Source organism: Dendropsophus ebraccatus, chromosome 3 (assembly GCF_027789765.1).
Source record: "Dendropsophus ebraccatus isolate aDenEbr1 chromosome 3, aDenEbr1.pat, whole genome shotgun sequence".
Classification (NCBI taxonomy): Eukaryota; Metazoa; Chordata; class Amphibia; order Anura; family Hylidae; genus Dendropsophus; species Dendropsophus ebraccatus.
The window spans coordinates 160,725,660-160,745,905 of record NC_091456.1 but is presented as its reverse complement, the minus strand read 5'-3'; the positions used below and the strand labels follow the sequence as shown (position 1 = coordinate 160,745,905).

Sequence of the window (20,246 nt, the reverse complement as noted above, 5' to 3'; positions counted from 1 at the left end):
TAGAAAATGGTATGGTGCCAGCCTTTATCCTTATAACCAATGCCGCTTGATGATAGCCTGAGAACTTACAGGACTTCCTAGAATGCGTATGGGATCCATGCCAATAGATTAAAGATCACAGTGCCATCTTCCAAAGCCAACCCTTGTCTGATCTCACTGCTATACTCCAGCCTGGATCCTGATGGCCTATAATCCAGACAGGTGTCTCATCCGTCAGCATCCGCACCGTCCTCCCACCAGTTGCACAATCAGGAAAAAAAAATGAATGAAATGAGGGGGATTCCCTGAGATGGTGATACCTTGTGTGCCAGGCTGGCATGGACCAGACGCTTTCTTCCTTTCGCTCAGCAAGCAACAGTTATTCCCAGCATCTTCCTACCTCTGCAATGCACTGACATGACAGCTGCCTGCACGGAGTGTGTCTTACAAGCACTGCCTTACACACTCATACTCCTCCATTCTAAGCGGAAAGCATCAGATCACAGCCCAGCACTAAATCCATGCGACACAATAAGGCAACAACTGTCTTCCCCAGATGATCAGTGATGTCTGTGGCTTTCCAGCACTGCAGTGGTATATGCATCCCCTATTGTGCACAGCTGATCTCTCATATAATAGATCCCTGGGTAGTGATGACAGAGGAGAATCCCTCGCTGGTGACTGCAGATCCTCTTCTTGCACAGCTCTAGATCTGCCTTCCCCAGAGCCCTCCCAGCCCTGCCACTACTGCTGCTGCTGCTGCTGCTGCTTCCTCCTCCTCTAGCTGGAAAGCAACAAGGCGTTGTCCCATTTACACATCATTTTCACCCCTTTTATCTCAGTGGTGGGTGGCAGGAGCCCACTTCTCGACCTCCTGCGGTCAGGCTGTCATGGAGCTTGTGATAGGAAGACTGCAACACATACAAGGGATGATGCGCAGCCCTTTTCTCATCCACTGGAATGTACAAGAATTTCTAATGAGACATCCAGAACGGACAGTACAACCAGGCAGGACCAATGGGATGTATAGTGTCCAAGTAAAGGGGAGGACAATCTGATACATGTCCTCATATTATTCAGATGGCTCCCCATGTTATGGTTATGCAGAGATATTTTGCAACTACGGGAAACATTTTTGCAGGAACATTCATTTTCATCATGGCAAAGCGCCTTGGCGGTAAAAGCGATTGCCAAAGAGGCAACTTGTACCAATCTTTGGAGTATTGGAACAAATTTCAATATAACAAATATATATTTTTTAGTGTAATGATATCGTAAAAATGATTACCAATATAAAAGGCTTTTCTATTATACGGGATACAGTTACACCAAGGTGAAATACAGCCACATAAACGTGTATGCATCTGAAAAGCTACACGCTAAACACATCCGTATGCCCTTATACATTGCAAACCAGCTACGATCTTGCTGATCAGGGCTTGTTTGCAGCCAAAAAAATAAAAATTATATGTAATAGGACTCATAGATTGCCATTAGGCTCCTAATAAAGATCTCACAGGTTAAACTGAAGAAAAGCCTAAAAGGATGCAAACGAGCGCCAATCAACACAATCAATCAAGTGGCCGGGCCGCATGAATGATCCTTGTATCGTCCGTGTGGCCATGGAAACCGACAGCACAAGATATGCACACAAGCAGTGTATACAAACCTTCTGTGCTGCTGTGTGATCCCGCTGTAGACAAAATTCTGCACTCATGCAGATAAAATGATATGTATTGGTATTGCAATCCGCAAAATCCGCATGAGATTTCAGTCCTAGGATAGTGGCAAGGATATATATATATATATATATATATATATATATATATTTATTTTTTTTTACAATAGGAGTCAATAACCAACAAATCCCACCTTATCCCTATATAGAGGCTGTTGTAATTTAAAAAAGAAGGTAATGGGACATGCTGGGACCTGTAGTGTGTACACTGTAAATTGATGGCTTTCTCTTCTGCAGTGGGGGAGGAGGTTTGGCAGGTTTCTACAACCCTATTGGCTTATATAGGAGATAAATATCCGCTGGTTACTCTGTATACAGCTTATGTGCATTATAACATAAGCTCCACACATGCAGATCAGCCAATACTATCCCCAGCAATGCCGTCCTGTGTGAATTCACCCTTAGGCCACAGGCTCCCTACAGGTCGTGACAATACTGGATCATATTACCGTCAATCTGATGACTTAGCTCCCTAAAGCTGGAGCTTCTGTAATGAGACGGTTGCCATGGAAACTCAGTGACAACTTCCTCCCTGGAAGTCATGATTTTATTCATGGTCCTTTGGAAATAAGGCTGCGAGTTATATCGGATCATGCAGAATGCTGGACCCGAGCGTGAATTGAAGGATACACGTGCTGTGAGCTGACAAACGCGTTTCTTCTTCTATGGGATTTCCATCACTGTATTGTGAGGCTCAAAAAGACAAACAAAATTAATCTCAAATTTTCGAACCTTTTTTATTGCTTTTTGCAGCATTTTTATGCTTTTGTTTTTGTATTACGTTTTGCTTTGTTGGCTGTTCAGTATGTTTTACAAGAGTTATAGTTATGTATTATGCGAAACACATGTGAATTGTGCAGCATTTTCCCTTTGGATTCAGTTTGATTCAATGGAGAAACACAAATAGATATAGGCGGCGTGAAAAGTTGCCATTTTACTGGACCTCTTCTACTTTATCAATATCTTTTTTAGGGGACAAGCTTAAGGAATATCTACCTTATTGTACAATTTTATGTCATCAGCAGATAAACCTTACCTACCAAACCTTCTCCTATGTCACTAACCTTACCTACCAAACCTTCTCCTATGTCACTAACCTTACCTACCAAACCTTCTATGTCACTAACCTTACCTACCAAACCTTCTCCTATGTCACTATCCTTTCCTGCCAAACCTTCTCCTATGTCACTATTCTTACCTGCCAAACCTTCTCCTATGTCACTAACCTTACCTACCAAACCTTCTATGTCACTAACCTTACCTAACAAACCTTCTCCTATGTCACTAACCTTACCTACCAAATCTTCTCCTATGTCACTAACCTTACCTACCAAACCTTCTCCTATGTCACTATCCTTACCTACCAAACCTTCTCCTATGTCACTATCCTTACCTACCAAACCTTCTCCTATGTCACTAACCTTACCTACCAAACCTTCTATGTCACTAACCTTACCTACCAAACCTTCTCCTATGTCACTAACCTTACCTACCAAACCTTCTCCTATGTCACTAACCTTACCTACCAAACCTTCTCCTATGTCACTATCCTTACCTTCCAAACCTTCTCCTATGTCACTAACCTTACCTACCAAACCTTCTCCTATGTCACTATCCTTACCTACCAAACCTTCTCCTATATCACTATCCTTATCTACCAAACCTTCTCCTATGTCACTATCCTTACCTACCAAACCTTCTGCTATTTCACTAACCTTACCTACCAAACCTTCTCCTATGTCACTATCCTTACCTAGCAAACCTTCTCCTGTCACTATCCTTACCTACCAAACCTTCTCCTATGTCACTATCCTTACCTATCAAACCTTCTCCTATGTCACTAACCTTATCTACCAAACCTCCTATGTTACTATCCTTACCTACCAAACCTTCTCCTGTGACTATCCTTACCTACCAAACCTCCTATGTCACTAACCTTACCTACCAAACCTTCTCTTATGTCACTAATCTTACCTACCAAACCTTCTCCTGTCACTATACTTACATACCAAACCTTCTCCTATGTCACTATCCTTACCTACCAAACCTTCTCCTATGTCTCCAACCTTACCTACCAAACCTTCTCCTATGTCACTAACCTTCCCTACCAAACCTTGTCCTATGTCACTAACTACCTACCAACCCTTCTCCTATGTCACTAACCTTACCCACCAAACCTTCTCCTATGTCACTAACCTTACCTACCAAACCTTCTCCTATGTCACTAACCTTACCTACCAAACCTTCTCCTATGTGACTAACCTTACCTACCAAACCTTCTCCTATGTCACTATCCTTACCTACCAAACCTTCTCCTATGTCACTAACCTTACCTACCAAACCTTCTCCTATGTCACTATCCTTACCTACCAAACCTTCTCCTATGTCACTAACCTTACCTACCAAACCTTCTTCTATGTCACTATCCTTACCTACCAAACCTTCTCCTACTGTATGCCACTAACCTTACCTACCAAACCTTCTCCTATGTGACTATCCTTACCTACCAAACCTTCTCCTATGTCACTATTCTTACCTATCAAACCTTCTCCTATGTCACTAACCTTATCTACCAAACCTTCTCCTATGTTACTATCCTTACCTACCAAACCTTCTGCTATTTCACTAACCTTACCTACCAAACCTTCTCCTATGTCACTATCCTTACCTACCAAACCTTCGCCTACTGTGTGCCACTATACTTACCTACCAAACCTTCTCCTATGTCACTATACTTACCTGCCAAACCTTCTCCTATGTCACTAACCTTACCTACCAAACCTTCTCCTATGTCACTATGCTTACCTACCAAACCTTCTCCTATGTCACTAACCTTACCTACCAAACCTTCTCCTATGTCACTATCCTTACCTACCAAACCTTCTCCTATGTTACTATCCTTACCTACCAAACCTTCTCCTGTGACTACCCTTACCTACCAAACCTCCTATGTCACTAACCTTACCTACCAAACCTTCTCTTATGTCACTAATCTTACCTACCAAACCTTCTCCTGTCACTATACTTACCTACCAAACCTTCTCCTATTTCACTATCCTTACCTACCAAACCTTCTCCTATGTCTCCAACCTTACCTACCAAACCTTCTCCTATGTCACTAACCTTCCCTACCAAACCTTGTCCTATGTCACTAACGACCTAGCAACCCTTCTCCTATGTCACTAACCTTACCTACCAAACCTTCTCCTATGTCACTAACCTTACCTACCAAACCTTCTCCTATGTCACTAACCTTACCTACCAAACCTTCTCCTATGTCACAAGCCTTACCTACCAAACCTTCTCCTATGTTACTAACCTTACCTACCAAACCTACTCCTATGTCACTCTCCTTACCTACCAAACCTTCTCCTATGTCACTAACCTTACCTACCAAACCTTCTCCGATGTCACTAACCTTACCTACCAAACCTTCTCCTATGTCACTAACCTTATCTACCAAACCTTCTCCTATGTCACTATCCTTACCTACCAAACCTTCTGCTATTTCACTAACCTTACCTACCAAACCTTCTCCTATGTCACTATCCTTACCTACCAAACCTTCTCCTATGTCACTATCCTTACCTACCAAACCATCTCCTACTGTATGCCACTAACCTTACCTACCAGACCTTCTCCTATGTGACTATCCTTACCTACCAAACCTTCTCCTGTCACTATCCTTACCTACCAAACCTTCTCCTATGTCACTATCCTTACCTATCAAACCTTCTCCTATGTCACTAACCTTATCTACCAAACCTTCTCCTATGTTACTATCCTTACCTACCAAACCTTCTGCTATTTCACTAACCTTACCTACCAAACCGTTTTCTATGTCACTATCCTTACCTACCAAACCTTCTCCTACTGTATGCCACTATACTTACCTACCAAACCTTCTCTTATGTCACTATACTTACCTGCCAAACCTTCTCCTATGTCACTAACCTTACCTACCAAACCTTCTCCTATGTCACTAACCTTACCTACCAAACCTTCTCCTATGTCACTATCCTTACCTACCAAACCTTCTCCTATGTTACTATCCTTACCTACCAAACCTTCTCCTGTGACTATCCTTACCTACCAAACCTCCTATGTCACTAACCTTACCTACCAAACCTTCTCTTATGTCACTAATCTTACCTACCAAACCTTCTCCTGTCACTATACTTACCTACCAAACCTTCTCATATGTCACTATCCTTACCTACCAAACCTTCTCCTATGTCTCCAACCTTACCTACCAAACCTTCTCCTATGTCACTAACCTTCCCTACCAAACCTTGTCCTATGTCACTAACCTTCCCTACCAAACCTTCTCCTATGTCACTAACTACCTACCAACCCTTCTCCTATGTCACTAACCTTACCTACAAAACCTTCTCTATGTCACTAAACTTACCTACCAAACCTCCTCCTATGTCACAAACCTTACCTATCAAACCTTCTTCTATTTCACTATTCTTACTTACCAAACCTTCTCCTATGTCACTATCCTTACCTACCAAACCTTCTCCTATGTCACTATCCTTACCTACTAAACCTTCTCCTATGTCACTACCCTTACCTACCAAACCTTCTATGTCACTATCCATACCTACCAAATCTTCTCTTATGTCACTAACCTTACCTACCAAACCTTCTCCTATGCCACTGTGCTTACCTACCAAACCTTATCCTATGTCACTAACCTTACCTACGAAACCTTCTTCTATGTCACTAACCTTCCCTACCAAACCTCCTCCTATGTCACTAACCTTACCTACCCAACCTTCTCCCATGTCACTATCCTTACCTACCAAACCTTCTCCTATGTCCCTATCCTTACCTACCAAACCTTCTCCTATGTCACTAACCTTACCTACCAAACCTCCTCCTATATCACTAACCTTACCTACCCAACCTTCTTCTATGTCACTAACCTTATCTACCAAACCTTCTCCTATGTTACTATCCTTACCTACCAAACCTTCTCCTACTGTATGCCACTAACCTTACCTACCAAACCTTCTCCTATGTCACTATACTTACCTACCAAACCTTCTCCTATGTCACTAACCTTACCTACCAAACCTCCTCCTATGTCACTAACCTTACCTACCCAACCTTCTCCCATGTCACTATCCTTACCTACCAAACCTTTTCCTATGTCACTAACCTTACCTACCAAACCTTCTCCTATGTCACTATCCTTACCTACCAAACCTTCTCCTATGTCACTTTCCTTACCTACCAAACCTTCTCTTATGTCACTATCCTTACCTACCAAACCTTTTCCTATGTCACTATCCTTACCTACCAAACCTTCTCTTATGTCACTATCCTTACCTACCAAACCTATTATGTCATTATCCTTACCTACCAAACCTTCTCCTTTGTCACCAACCTTACCTACCAACCCTTCTCCTATGTCACCTGCCTTACCTCCCAAACCTTCTCCTATGTCACTAACCTTACCTACCAAACCTTCTCTATGTCACTAAACTTACCTACCAAACCTTCTCCTGTCACTATCTTTACCTACCAAACCCTCGCATATGTCACTATCCTTACCTACCAAACCTTCTCCTATGTCACTATGCTTACCTACCAAACCTTCTCCTATGTCACTAACCTTACCTACCAAACCTTCTCCTGTGTCACTATCCTTACCTACCAAACCTTCTCCCATGTCACTATCCTTACCTATCAAACCGTCTCCTATGTCACTTACAAATGTATTAAAAAGAACAGGACCCAGACCCTTGTGGCACACCACTTGTAACCAGTCTCGGCTCAAAATATACACCATTGCCAACCACCCTCTGATATCTATCCTTCAGCCAACAACAAATAAAATGAACTATCCAAGGATTGTCACTAACTTCTCTATCAGCTCTTTATGGGGAACTGTATAAAGGGCTTTGCTAAAGTCCAGACAGGCGATCTACAGCACTACCTTCATCCAGCACTTTTGTGACAAATCAAAGGCATTAGTCTGACATGATCTGCCTGCAGTAAAGCCATGCTGGTTTGGATCCACTAAATTGTTGATTTTTAGGTGATTCATTATCTTCTTTTTTAGAAGTGTTTCCATCATTTTCACTACTACAGATCTTAGACTAACTGGCCTGTAGTTACTGGGCTCTTCTTTAGTTTCCTTCTGGATGGGTATAACATTGAACATTGTCCAATCATCAGGAATCAGCTACAGGCCTGGAAGCAGACAGCTCCATACACTGTGTAGTGGCTGTGCTGGGTTACTGCAGCTCAGTTCCCTCTGAAATTAATGCAGCATAATCACCATACAGGTTGCGTCTGCTTTCTACTTTGTCCTTTGTATATGCAGATCCCACAGCTCTGTCGGACGATCAGGGGGGCACCCCATCAATCTGACAGGAATAACCTGGAAAATCCCTTTACAGTCTATTCACACGTGCAGCATATGCTGCAGATGTCAATGTAACTAAGCATCAAATCAGCATCAAATCAGCACCATCAAACCTGTAGCAGATCCTAAATGAGTAAATGAACCCTAAATGGGTATTCAGATCGCAGGTAGTCTGACCTCTGGGACCCCTGTGATCCCCAGATCACGGCCCTGAGTTGTTTTGAATGGAGTCAATCTAATTCTCCCCCCTCCATCCCTCAATTGCTCAGCATATGAAGCAGCGTCACACATTATTGGTGCCTCAATGTCTTCTGCAGTATACAAGAGCTGGATTTACATGCTGGTTGTTTATGTACAAAGAACAAGAACATCTCCTAAAACACAGCCTCTAGTATTATGCGCTTGGAGATTTCACCATGGTTGTGATTCATAGCGATGACACTAGGTGATCTACTTGAGTTTGCTCCCTGCGTGATACATTCAGCTTCTGCCACATGACAGAACAGAACGGCGAGAACAGTCTGTACAGAGAGTTGTGTGTACAGAGCCGTAACTTCTGTCATTACTGCGAAGAACAAACGTATCCGATACAAAGAATTATGTGAACAATGGAGGAAACCCTGCAGCTGTATACAGTTCTTGTTACTTAAGATCGCTACATAGACAAGCTGTAAAACGCTATAAATTAGGCAACAACTAACACAAATAAATATATATATGTATATATATATTGAAATCAATAAAAATCCATAAAATCACATGCACACAGGCCAGTAACTACCAAATAAATGCATAGTAACATAGTTAATAAGGTTGAAAGAAGAAAATCAGAATAATCCCTGCAGAAATTAACAGCCAAGAGAAAATGCACCTGAGGAAGAGGCCGATACGGCCTTGAAACACATTGGAAATTTATCAAGGGCTTTGCGCCTATTTTTAGGTAAATAATTGGATTTTTCACCTATTTATTACCCAAGTTCTATTTATGACCCAGTATTCGACTAGCGAATATTTTTTAGATGCAACTTTTTTTAATCTGCCTGTTTTGAGTACTTACCCAAAAGTTTGCATAATCCGGGATTAGCGCCCAGATTATCATTTGCGTTTTTTTAAAAAGTCGCACAAACAGGTGCAGGCTTACGTCTAGTCAGTACCAGGTGAATATGTTTTACTTAGATACTTTCACTATGGCAGTGCTATATTTTAATGAATCAGTCACAAGATATTGGAACAAAATACACACCAATCCCCATTAGAATAGAGGCACACAGACTCCGTAGTAAATGTCCCCCATTGTGCTTTTACCCTTTTATGTATTTTATTGTTTTGCTAATTAAACTGATCTGACCCTTGTGGTGGACTTATGTTTTTGATCTAGTGGATTGGAGGTGTGGTGGCAGCCAAAAGAAAAGTCTTTCTGAATTATGGGATGCCAAAGTAATGGAATTTCTTTTTTAGTATTTATAAAAATGGTCACCTCTATCTCCATGTTTTCTTGTGGAACAATACAGATTTGGCTCAGGGCAACATAAAATACTCTTTAAATAGTAGTGGTTATTAAAAATAACTTTTGACATGTCATCCGACAATGTAAGTCTATAGATTGTCGGAATTTGTGGCAGGCCGGGAAGTGTATGGCGCTGCTGCTATGCTCTCTCCTTGGCTATAGCTTCTGATCTCAAGGGGTCACAGCAGTGAGACCTGCTGCAATCAATAATTTTTGATATACCCGATTACATGTTAAAAGTTTTTTTCATGACAGATACCCTTTAATGGTGTTAAAAAAAAAAAAAAAAAAAAAAGAGAAAAAGACTGTTTTTCTTTCCCCCCAGAAACAGAGCCACTCTTGTCTATGGGCTGTGTCTGGTATTGCAGTTCATCTGGACTCACTTGAATTGGGATTCGTTGTAATTTCTGACACAACCCCTGGACAAGAGTTGCATTGTTTCTGGAGAAAAACAGACAGAGATCTTATCGACTGCTTTGCGTGGACATATTTCCTTATTCTTAAATTCTTATCCATACAGCGGTTCTATAGATAAACTGGTTGACATCTCATGCACATGGCTCTGTTGCTGCCCCTCACAGTCTCAGAGTTGGGGGGTTGGGGGTTAAGTGCGTACAGCTTTGTATTATGGAACATTGAGGAGACTTTTGACGGTGTAGGGCAGGCATGTCCAAAGTCCGGCCGGAGGGCCATTTGTGGCCCGCGTTCCGAACTTTTACGGCCCCCCAGGTATCCAGCTTGCTATTATCTGCCTGTATTATAAAGCATATAGCATGTAGCATGTAAAATGGTCGGCCCTCGCACATGTTCACTTCATCAAATTTGGCACTCTTCGAAAAAAGTTTGAACATGCCTGGTGTAGGGGCATCCACCTCATATACACTAACTGTATCAGTGTGGTTGTGGGTTGTTCATTTTGTTGTTCCTTTCTATCTTAAAATTACTTAAATCCTTTCCTTTCATTGGATCATGCAAAAAGACACACAAACACATAGGGGAGCTATATAGTGTAGTAGATTCGCTGGTAAACTTGAGAACGCAGATGGTGCAATTGTCAAGAATGCATTAACCTGATTGAGTTGTTCTGACCAGAAGGAGCATATGTGGATAACCACAGCCAGGCCTTTATTCCAACTCCCTACTGTTTTTCACGATGTCACGATGTTGTAGCGCTCAGATGCATATACGACCACTAATAAACCACTTTATTTGCCTCGGTGCAGGGTATGAAACTGTGTCTCAGTATTTGTCAACGAACAACATTTATTATAATAAAATAAAAGAACTGCGTTTCCACGCCATACAGGCGTCTTCCTCAGGTTCCTCAGGAAGACACCGATACAACATGGAAACGCTCCGCTCTTTTTCCATCGGATGATGTGATCTCATGGTGACCCCCCTGGAAATTATATGTGCTTTTGTGCTCTCAATGGAGTCACAATCTCAGCCAACAGAGCCTCCTATGTAATCAAGTTGCAAGGACTGTTCCAATCAAATCTCATGATGGAGACAGAAACTCCCATTAGAGTTACTGATGATGATAATGCAGCTCCTGTCAAACAGTTGTAATGGATTAGATGACAGTGCATTCAAGATAAAGGCTGATTAAAAGGTCACATGACCCAAATGCAGTAATGAAATATATAGATGCAGCAGATCTGGGATGAAACAGATGACACTGCAGGAACAGTGTTGAGTACATTATATGGGAAAAACAAAATACCACGAAAGCTTCTTTAACAATTGTCATATGCATACATATAATCTGTATATACTTAATCTAAAAATAATCAGGAAGTAATATTTGTTATATAGCTCTACTGGGGATAAATCTTACAATGCGACTCTTGGAGGAAGATCCCAGCATCTTTTTAATGTTTCCCAAAGGAAATAAAGTTTACTGACTGTAGAAAACACATTTGGTATCCGGTTATAAACATTTCCTTAGATATTATTGTCCAAATTCATTGTTATCAACTTCTGTGAAATTTCTTTCGAAATACCACATCTTTGAGAAGCCCACTTTATTTAGCTAAGATTTCCTCTTAAAGGAGAAGTCCGGCCAAAATTATTTTTTTATATGGAATTACCGATGGAAAGTTATACAATTTTCCAATGTACATTAATTATGGGAAATGCTCATATACTGCTATTTCCCTTAATTTAGTGTATCAGGAAGTGTTAGAATTCTCTCAGAAGCAGTGACGTCACGACGAATGGTGTAATTCCTATGGAGTGTCCAGCAGGGGCGCACTATATATAGAAGTCAATGGGGGGCATTTAAAATAAATATAAAATAAAATAAAAATGCCCCCGCAGCTCCGGCGCTACGGATATTTATGTAGAGGCAGACTGCCTCTACATAAATCCCGTGCGCGTCGGTGCGCACCGCCGAAAACCTACGCCAGCTGAGGACTGGAGTAGGTTTTAGGCGTATATTTGGGCGGAACGGATGGTAAATTGCACAGACTCTGAGTCCGCGCCCTCCGTTCCGCCCACTACACGCCCCCTTTCCGCCCCCCTGGCGTACTCTGCGGAAAGTGCCGATTTGAGAATATTTTATTCGCAAATCGGCCATTTGCGTATAAAAAAATACGCAAATCGGCACTTTCCGCCGAAAATCATCCGTTCGCAGGATGATACATGTGGCCCAATGAGTACCAGTGACTTCTATATATAGTGCACCCCTGCTGGACACTCTGTGTATAGTGAATCATTTGATGTGTATGTAATGTAATGTTATGTACTGTACTTTGTGATTGAATACATTTATGGAATACTTTGGGAAGAAAGTGTCCTTGCTCCCCAAAGTATCCCATAAATGTATTCAATGAATACATTTGCAGGGCACCGAGCAGGGAGGGAGAGAAGTGCCATCTACCTTCCCCCTCCCTGCTCGGTGCTGGGCACATATACACAGTACTACTCCCCCATTATCTGCAGATAATGGGGGAGTAGTACCTGTGCTATCTATCCCCATCATATCGCCGCCGCCGCAGCTCACACAGGGGCTGCTCTTCATGCCCCCTCCTCCGCTTGAAAGAACTATTGCGCCACTGACTCCCCGCCGCCCGCGCCAGTCCTCACACAATGCCGCTGCCCGCGACGGTCCTCACACTACCCCGCTGCTGACTCCCCGCTGACTCCTCACACTACCCCGCCGCTGGCTGCCGCTCTCTGCTCCTACATACCGGCTCCCTATCCGCTCTGCATGGCGGCCGCGTCAGCCCTCCCCCACCCACGGCACTCCCGGTTCTTCCTGGTGCTCCCTGCAGGGTGGGGGAGGGCTGACGCGGCCGGCATGCAAAGCGGACCGGGAGCAGCGGGGTAGTGTGAGGAGCGGCGCAGGCGGCGGGATAGTGTGAGGACTGGCGCGGGGAGTCAGCGGCGCAATAGTTTGTTTCAAGCGGAGGAGGGGGCATGAAGAGCAGCCCCTGTGTGAGCAGCGGCGGCGGCTATATGATGGGGATAGATAGCACAGGTACTACTTCCCCATTATCTGCAGATAATGGGGGAGTAGTACTGTGTATATGTGCCCAGCACCGAGCAGGGAGGGAGGGGGGATGTAGATGCACGGGCCCCTCTCTCCCTCCCTGCTCGGTGCCCTGCAAATGTATTCATTGAATACATTTATGGGATACTTTGGGGAGCAAGGACACTTGCTCCCCAAAGTATTCCATAAATGTAATCAATCACAAAGTACAGTGCATAACATTACATTACATACACACATCCATTGATTCTATAGAGTGTACAGCAGGGGCGCACTATATATAAAAGGGAAATAGCAGTATATGAGCATTTCCCATAATTAATGTACACTAAAAAATTGTATAAGTTTCCATCAGTAATAACATATAAAAAAATAATTTTGGCCGGACTTCTCCTTTAAGGATTTCAGTTCCACTACATCTATACATAGTAGTCATCGTCTTAGAGAAGACCACTACTACAGTGCAGTGTAATATATTACGTAGCTCTCGTGGTTGGCAGGATAAACAGGACTACATTGGGGTAGCTACAACTCTTTTGTTATAAATGTGCCATAGATACAGTAGCGTAGATACCCTGGAGGCAGACCACACAACTACCTCAACACCCCCCCTCCCCCAGGAAAGAGACAGTGCTTTGGTGCGGCTGCTGGCATTATCCTATGTCACCATAACACGCTCCCCCCCACCCCCCCGCCACCCCACCCCCCGGACTAACGGACTAATAACATCCTGACATCATCATCTATTAGACGCCCTTAGAGGGGTAATCTGAAGGGGAATTTTTTTTTTAAATCAACTGGTGGGGTTAAAAAAGTTGTCTGTTTCAGAAAGTTATATAGACTTGCAATTTACTTTAAATATTTAAAAATCTCAAATCTTCCCCTAGTTATCAGCTGCTGTATGTTCTACAGGAAGAGGGGGATTCTTTCCAGTATGACACAGTGCTCTCTGCTGCCACCTCTGTCCATGTCAGCAACTGTCCAGAGCAGGAGAGGTTTTCTATGGGAATTTGCTGCTGCTCTGGACAGTTCCTGTCACAGACAGAGGTGGCAGTGGAGAGCACAGTGTCACACGGGAAACAATATACCACTTCCTATAGAACATACAGCAGCTGATAAGTACTAGAAGACTTGAGATTTTTTTAATAGAAGTAATCTACAAATTTGTATAACTTTCTGACACCAGCTCATTTGAAAAGTTTTTTTCTCCAAAATACATCTTTAATAAAGAGGTTTATCATCGCAACAGATTCCTTTTACAACGTGTTTGTTACAAAGGAAAACATTCCAATAATAACCCTAAAAACACACATCTAGGATTGTATTCACATCTGCATCATGGTTTCTATATACTACACAAAACACAATGCAGTACTGAATATGTAGTACAACAGCAGCCGATAGACCCATTTGACTTGAAAAGGGAAGAATAAGGATGCATGCAGCAATATTCTTCCCATCAAGTGTGATGGAATTAGCAATAAAGCCTTGAAGACACACATAAACACAATCATAAACATGAAGGATATATGTCAGAAGGCAGACCGCACACTTGGCCTGCGGCACTGCCGGAGCATGCAGCCAGCCCCTTGCCAGTGCCGACGGCGTCCCTGACTACTGGACCGGCCGGGTGCAGGAAGGGCGTCGATGGCGCTACCGGACTGCCGAGTTGTTAGGGGCACCTCGGTGTCCTTTGATCTTGCCGGGGCTTTGCCGTCCACGGCCGATTTGTACAGCTGGCCATAATAGTGAACTGCTGACTGGCGGCCCGCACCGCCAGTCAGCCTGTAGTATTGTTCTGTGGCTGGAGTCTCAGCCCCAATCACGCCTGGGGCTGGGACTCCAGGCCCCATAAGTGTTGTTTCTGATCTGTATTTACTGGTTTCCTAAATTTGCTGGTCTTGACTTTTTTGACTACTCTGTCGGATTACAGTTTTGTGCTGCACTGACCGCTAGTTGCTGACTCGGACCTCTGACCCTGATTTACTGTGTTTTGTATTGTCTTCTGTGTCTGCATAGGCTAGGGACTGTCGACCAGTTATCCGCTGCCGCCTAGGGCAGTTGAGGCTAATAGGCAGGGACAACGGGGCAGGTGTCAGCACCAGGGCTTCACCTGTTTCTTGTCAACCAGTACCCTAGTCCTAAGAATATAATCTTCCAGGTACATACATATAGCAACCAACTCTAACCATGAGGTAATAATGCAGAGAGACTGGATCAAAAACAAACACATTTACTATGGAGTCAGCAAACATGTACAGCATACCCAAACACAAAAAATTATAAAAGAGCCCAAAATCATGTCATTCATGTCATCATTACTGGCCCCAGCATGGAAAACACTTTTCATTTTGGTCCTTATCATTGCTCACCATCTAAACACTGATCCCCAGTAAGACTATTCTTGGTGTCCAACATGTCTCTCCCTTCCAATCCTGGTCCCCAGTATGACATCTCTGTCATTTCTGGTTCCCAGCATCACTCCCCATCCTATTTGCTGTTCACATCCCGGGTCCCCAGCATGATTATGCTCTTATGCCTGGTACCCAAAATTGCTACCCATCTCATTCTTAGACCCCAGTAGGGCTTCCTATGTTATTAGGCCCCCCTCCCATTCCTGGTTCCCTGCATACCTTCTCTCTCATTCCTGGTCCCCAGCATGACTCCCCTCTAATTCCTGGTCACTGAAATGGCTCCTTATCTCACTCCATGTCTCCAGCAGGGTCCCCTTTTTAGTGCCATTTTCCAGCATGGCTTCTCTCTTATTCTCAAGGCCCTATTACACGAAGCGATATTTAGCTGATAATCGATTTGTGTAATAAAAGGCAATGATCAGCCGACATGCACGATGTCGGCTGATGTCGCGTAATAGCACGGAACAAGAATCAAGCGAGCTCTGACCTGATCACCCCATGTAAAAGGGGCTTTAATCCCAAGCATTACGCCTCTCTTATTCCTATTTACCGGCATGTTCTCTTCTCTCCTCCAGTATAACTTCAATCTCATTCTTAATCCCCAGAATTGCCCCCCAATGTCATTCTTGGGACCATAATGGCTCTACTCTCATTCCTGAACCCCAGCATGATTTTTTACCTCATCCCAGATCCTGGTCATGGCTTCTTATCTCATTCTTAGTCCCTTATATGGCTCCCTGTGTCATTTCTAGTCCTCGGCATAGTTCATCCTCTCATTTATAGTACCAATTATGACATTTTTTTATTCCTACCAGCACGGCAGCCCTCTTATTCCTGGTCCCCAGCATTCGTAGGGCCCTATTACATCCCTATTCCCAAACATGGCTCCCCTCTCATTCCTAGTCCCCAGCATGGCTCCCCTCTCATTCCTAGTTCCTGGCATGGCTCCCCATCTGATTCCTTGAGCTCAATAGGGGGTGAACGTTGTAAATCTAGAGGGTTGCACCACAACCTTTGTGAGTGGGATTTAGGTGCTCCTGAAAAATGTGTGTTTGGTACCAAGTGAGTGTGTGAGTAAAAAGACCTGCGATGAGATTTTTCCTGAGACAGCCACAAAGAAGCTGCCAAGATTTGCAAAAGCAGGAAGTCAATGGGTATGTTGTTATTGCGATTAAGAGAAAGAGAGGGATAGCACAGTGGGGTCTTGTAGGAGACGGTAACTAATCAACACCTCTACCATTCATTGGTATTTCTTGGGGTACCCAGAAAGTCATCTGCCTTTTAAAGACAAAAGATGACAAAATCATGGCCCTTACTGCAAGAGAATTTTGTTATTGCCTCTGATACAATGATAACCCCTTGGCAACCAAGCCATTTTTTTTTAGCTTTTTCATTAGCCCTCTTCAAGAGCCATAACTTCAAGCCCTCTTCAAGAGCCATCGATATCAATTGGCAGCCAGCTATTGTGTCTGGCTGGACTAACGGTAGGGGTAAGTGACACCGGCTGATCTGTTAAAGAAGAAGTCCAGTGAAAATTTTTATTTAAGTATTGTATTGCCCCCCAAAAGTTATACAAATCACCAATATACACTTATTACGGGAAATGCTTATAAAGTGCTTTTTTCCCTGCATTTACTACTGCATCAAGGCTTCAATTCCTGAATAAAATGGTGATGTCACGACTCCAGCAGCCACAGCCCACACAGCTCTGGGAATCGGGTTGTGACATCACCATTTTATCCAGGAAGTGAAGCCTTGGTGCAGTAGTAAGTGCAGGGAAAAAAAGCACTTTATAAGCATTTCCCATAATAAGTGTATATTGATGATTTGTATAATTTTTTTTAGGGGGGGAAATACAATACTTTAATAAAAATTTTCGCCTGTCTTCTCCTTTAAAAACTGCAGTCATGATTTGACCATGGCATTTAAGTGCTTAAACTGCCGAAAGCGAAGTGATCCTAGTGTGGGGGCCCCACATCACCTTCTTCTGACCATAGAAAGGCACATTGATCAGAATAAGGCCCCTTAGTGACTGACGTAAAAATTGCATATTGGAGGTCACTAAGGAGTTAACGCATGAATGTTAACTCTGAGGAAACAGCTTTAGGGTTAGAATTTAATGGGATTTTTTTCTGTTACAAATAGATCCAGTTCAGTCTTTCTGTGCTTTAATACAAGGTCCCTGAAAACACATGACCAGATGGCCGTCCTATTTTAAGTAAAAGTCGATGCCGCTTACGGCATGTACACGGCTCATTTTAACTTCCAGTGAAGAAATGACAAATGGACGCGATGTTTTAGTGTTTGCATCAGAAAACCCGAAATGTTTTGCTTTCAATAGTGGATCTGCAGATGGTGCGCGACTGCTCGTATGTGGGAAATAACGTGGATAAAAACAGTCTCAGCAAAGCCGCAACTTAAAATGACTTGGAAAGACACCAAACATTCAGAACACCGTTTAGAGTATGAGAAACAGGAAATAGACGAGGCAGAGGACTCTATTATCAGATGTATTCTTATCTTTGGCCTCTTTTAATCTCACTTTTATAGATAATTCTTCCATACTGTCGGCTAGGTAACTGCCATTTAGTGATGAGCGAGTACTAAAATGCTCAGGTGCACGTTACTCGAGACAAATATTTCCCGATACTCGGTGCTAGTTTCGAGTAACGAACCCCATTGAAGTCAATGTGAAACCTGAGCATTTTTGCAGGGGACCCGAGTTCGGCACATGGAAGGTTGTGGAAAAACCTCAGAAAATTATGGAGACACCACAGAAATGGACAGGAAACAGCAGGGGCAGCATGCATGGATGCCTCTGAGGCTGCCTAATCGCACCATTACGCCAAATTCTGGGCAACAGCATGGCAGTGATCACACAGTGAAGGATTAAAACAGAGTAAGCATATGAACCACCCCAAACTTTAGCCTGACACAGCATGGCAGTGAGAACACAGGGAACCATTAAAACAGAGGTAGCATATGAACCACCCAAAAACTTCGCCTGACACCATGGAACACCACTAAAATAGACAGGAAACAGCAGGGGCAGCATGCATGGATGCCTCTGACGCTGCCTAATCGCACCATTACGCCAAATTCTGAGCAACAGCTTGGTGGTCAACCTCAAGACAATAGTGCTGACCCAGACCAAGATGGGTAAGGCACATGCGACCAAGGTCAAAGGCCTGAAGGTCACTTTGAAGGTCAAAGGCCTTGGAAAGTGTTCCCCTATCAGTGCCTGACAAGCTGAATGCTCCCCTCCTCCCCCCCTGAATAACTGGTCTTTTTTAAATTACTAGACTGAGCAGGGCTGGGGCATGACACCCCCTGACTACTTTAGCAGTTAGGGTAATTTTCCCAGTATCATGTCACTCACCACTTCTCCCCACCGCTTCTGTTCTGGCGACCGAATTTAAAATTATTTTTTATTTATTTATTTATTTTTGAAATTTGAATTATAATTTGATTTTAAGTTTGAATTAAAATTTTAGTTTGAATTAAAATTAGTTAAAATTTTGGGTTTGACGATAACATGGTATGAAATGGACAATACAATCATACAATAAAAATAGCCGGGTTATGGCTAGATTTAGCCTCACACCCTCATGCAGTTGTGCATGAGAGGCAAAAGAGGTAGGGACGAAGAAATAACAATACAGTCTTCTTAAGAGGCCCCGGAATTTGAATGAATACACTTTTAATCCTTTAAAAAGTATCTAATAGAGGGCAAGGGCGGTAGTAGTGGGTGGACTTTTACCACCATTTTCACTGTCTGTTCCTTTTAGCTGTGGAGTATAATAGATGACCAGACAGCCCTGCAAAATAGTCAAATTTGAATTCGACTATTAGTCGAATTGAAGTCGATTCGATTTTAAAATTGAAATTGAAGATTAAAAAAAAGGCCATAAAGTGGCCTTTAACCAGCAGCTGACTACTGCCTTTAATACAGCTACAAAATGAAAGGACGGCAGGAAACATCCACAAGTTGACATCCATTGATTGGATGGTTCGAAATGGACAACACAAGGATCCTAAATTAGTATCCACCATTTTCACTGTCTGTTCCTTTTAACTGTGCCAGTGCCTGGCAAGCTGACTGCTCCCCTCCTCCCCCCTTAATAACTTGAGTTTTTTTTAATTACTAGACTGAGAAGTAGCTAACTACTGCCTTTGAAACAGCTACAAAATGAAAGGACGGCAGAGGACACCAGGAAGTTGACATCCACAGATTGTATGGTTCAGAATGGACAACACAAGGATCTTATATTAGATTCCACCATTTTCACTGGCTGTTCCTTTTAACTGTGCCAGTGTCTGACAAGCTGACTGCTCCCCTCCTCCCCCCTTAAAAACTTGTGTTTTTCAATTACTAGACAGAGCAGTAGCTGACTACTGCCTTTGAAACAGCTACAAAATTAAAGGACGGCAGAGGACACCGGCAAGTTGACATCCACAGATTGTATGGTTCGAAATGGACAACACAAAGATCTTAAATTAGGATCCACCATTTTCACTGGCTGTTCCTTTTAACTATGCCAGTGCCTGACAAGCTGACTGCTTGCTTCCTCCTCCCTTAATAATTTGTGTTTTGTTTTTTTTTATTACTAGACTGAGCAGTAGCTGACTACTGCCTTTAAAACAGCTACAAAATAAAAGGACGGCAGAAGAGAGGACACCTGCAAGTTTACACCCACCATTTATATGGTTCGAAATAGACAACACAAGGATCCTAA

General features: G+C 43.0%; 1 protein-coding gene and 1 long non-coding RNA gene across 3 annotated transcripts in view; one reads left to right on the top strand and one right to left on the bottom strand.

Moving 5' to 3' along the window:
* The window catches only part of LOC138786199 (uncharacterized), a 141,646-nt gene that overhangs the window by 72,956 nt on the left and 48,444 nt on the right, over positions 1-20,246 (top strand). The gene's annotated exons all lie outside the window — the stretch shown is intronic.
* PDE8B (phosphodiesterase 8B) overlaps positions 1-20,246 on the bottom strand; it is a 139,795-nt gene that overhangs the window by 90,956 nt on the left and 28,593 nt on the right. The window lies entirely within an intron of this gene.